The sequence below is a fragment of the Olea europaea genome, chromosome 18 (assembly GCF_002742605.1).
Source record: "Olea europaea var. sylvestris chromosome 18, O_europaea_v1, whole genome shotgun sequence".
NCBI classification, from domain to species: domain Eukaryota; kingdom Viridiplantae; phylum Streptophyta; class Magnoliopsida; order Lamiales; family Oleaceae; genus Olea; species Olea europaea.
Genome location: NC_036254.1, coordinates 6,800,069 through 6,802,568, shown reverse-complemented (window position 1 = coordinate 6,802,568; position 2,500 = coordinate 6,800,069). Strand labels below are relative to the sequence as shown.

The 2,500-nt window shown below is 31.8% G+C and overlaps 1 long non-coding RNA gene across 2 annotated transcripts in view; it reads right to left on the bottom strand.

Annotated features, from left to right (window-relative positions):
• Positions 1 to 1,116, bottom strand: part of LOC111367318 — a 2,216-nt gene extending 1,100 nt beyond the window's left edge. Inside the window, exons 1-3 of one of the 2 annotated variants that reach the window (XR_002697789.1) lie at positions 943 to 1,116; positions 677 to 809; positions 301 to 423 (exon numbers count right to left, since the gene is read on the bottom strand). This is a non-coding gene — a long non-coding RNA (uncharacterized LOC111367318). Of the gene's footprint in view, positions 1 to 300; positions 424 to 676 lie in introns of both variants that reach the window. The other variant, XR_002697788.1, reaches the window with a different exon arrangement.
• Positions 1,117 to 2,500: the final 1,384 nt, after the last annotated feature.

Sequence of the window (2,500 nt, the reverse complement as noted above, 5' to 3'; positions counted from 1 at the left end):
GGAAATTATGTTTCGAGTATCCCAGAAAAATTCACAATATTTAAATCCATGATCCAACGGATTAGCTAAATCAATGGACTTCATTTGCTGCATATTGAGTTAACACAAAAATACTCGTACATACTTGTGGATATTACTTGAGATGTAATTGTACAACAAATTTCTCGAGTTTTAGTTCCATTGTTACCTCTTTGAACACATATAGCTTTATAAGACTGATACACATAGTCAAATAGTCTAAAATTGAAAATATGGGGTGGGGGAATCGATCATAGGATTTCAAGGCAATCAAACAACCACCTGCACTCACTTCAGGCTTTCCATGTAGTTTCATCATTATAGGAATTGATGGTCCATATACATCCGCATCCAGCAGCCCAAATTTAAGCTGACACTTCTTGGCGAGTGAAACCGTCAAATTCACTACATATTAACACATTTTAGCAATCCAATTGTAGTGTTATTAAATGTCAGACTAACATATATGCCACAAACTCAACTTCTAATACAAACTAAAACCCAACAAGAATCACTTCTTATCCTCATTTAACCTATATAAATTAATCATCCAAAGCACCCCCAAAATAAATAAATAAATAATAAATAAAAATACAAGTCCCTCTTATATATCGTGAAATAAAATGTAACAAGCAAAGAATCAATTGTTACAAAATACCAGCGGTAGTGGATTTTCCAACGCCACCCTTGCCAGAAGCAACTGCTATGATATCGTTAACCCCTTTGATTTTCAGGCTTTGCACATGGGGTTCCTTTCCACTCTACGCAGCAAAACCCCTGGTGGCTCCAGGCTCAAATTGACACAAGACTCAATTTTTTATTTGTCATAGAGAATTTAGATATGGAAATTTGGTGAAACTCGTAAATGAAAAATGACAGAAAATTAGAGAAGAGTTGAGAGATAAGATGAATTGAAGAATCAACCTACTAAATTACCGTAAGAATAACTTTGACAGATTAATCACCGATACCCTACTCCTTCACACATGGCTGCCTATATATACAAACCCTTGAATATTCTTGAGATGATTTGAAGATTTCCATGTTTTGATTTGGGGATGAATTTCTTGGTTTTGATTTTTCCAATGATTTCTTGCGTTTTTTTTTATTTTTTAACGAGTTGTCCCATCTTGCGCCAGACTATATCCTCGTCCCTGAACCTCCGGCCCCTCAGCTGCTCAGGGAGGTAAATCACAAGATGTGCCCTTGTTAGTTCTCAGGTTCCCACATAACTTTTACTCCTTCCTCAAAGGGAGTCTCCTCCATGGTTATTACATCACCAAGATGCTCCAACTCTTCCTCTTGTTATTACATCACTTGGCTTGGTCAAACAATCAATTTTTCAGTTTGATCATTTTTTGTTTTTTTGTATTCACCACATTGGCCTCTTGTTAATAAAAAGACAATTGTGCCCTTATTTATGTTACACAATTACAAAAGTATATTAATTTTTTGAAAGACAATAATACCCTTAATAGTTTAAATAAATTCAGTTACTTCCATACGTAAATTTCAAAATCAATTTTGCTTATCAGTTTCTCCAATACAGTAAAAAAGAATTTTTTTCCTTTCATCTGCTAAAATATTGAAATCTCCCAAAATTATCAAAGATTCAACAAAAAAACAATACTCACAGTCGGCACTGGAAATTGGTAAGTGTAAATACGTATTTTTAATTTTGTTTTAGTTAAATTTACTGTTTGAATCTTTAAGTCATTTTTTTGACAAAGGCAAATGAATTTTACAGTATTTAAACACAGATGTATAATTTTTTTATAGCAAAAACAACAAAAAAATTCATCTCTGTATGCATATATTTTATAGGAAAAATTTATAGGTGTCTGTAAAATAAATATTTAAACATTATTTCTTTGAAAAAGGGAAAAAATAAAAAATTCGAGCGTAAATTCCAAATAAAACGGATGAAAAAAGTTGGCCAAATGTTTCCAGCTGGCCTAGTTATCCGGGCCGGCTGGAAACATCCGGCCCAGCCGGCCTATTTTATTTATTTATTATTTTTTTCTCTTCCCCTCTCCCCCCTTTCAGATTTTAGAATTTATTTGTTCATTAATATATGTTTATTGAAAAAAATATTAATGAATATTTAATACTAATTGAAATAAATATTTTTGAAACAATTAAAATAATCAATGAATTATTTAAAGTATTAAATTAAATTAAATATGAAATGAACAATTTAAAACATTATATATTAATTCCTTATTTTTAATTTGTGACAGATATGGCATCAGTATGTGTCCCAATTTGTTATTTTAGTGAATTTCAAATGAATGAAAATGCTCAGTGGGAATGGAAATGGACAAGTGAAGGAGATGGGGTTAAAGCAATTTTTATAATAAGGAATACATCGTTTGCAGAAATGTACAGTGATTTACAAAACATACTTAATGTCGATCCCTCTCAGTACGATATGGAATTGGGATTTTTGTTTCATAAGCATTCAACCATTTCAATTCCACCT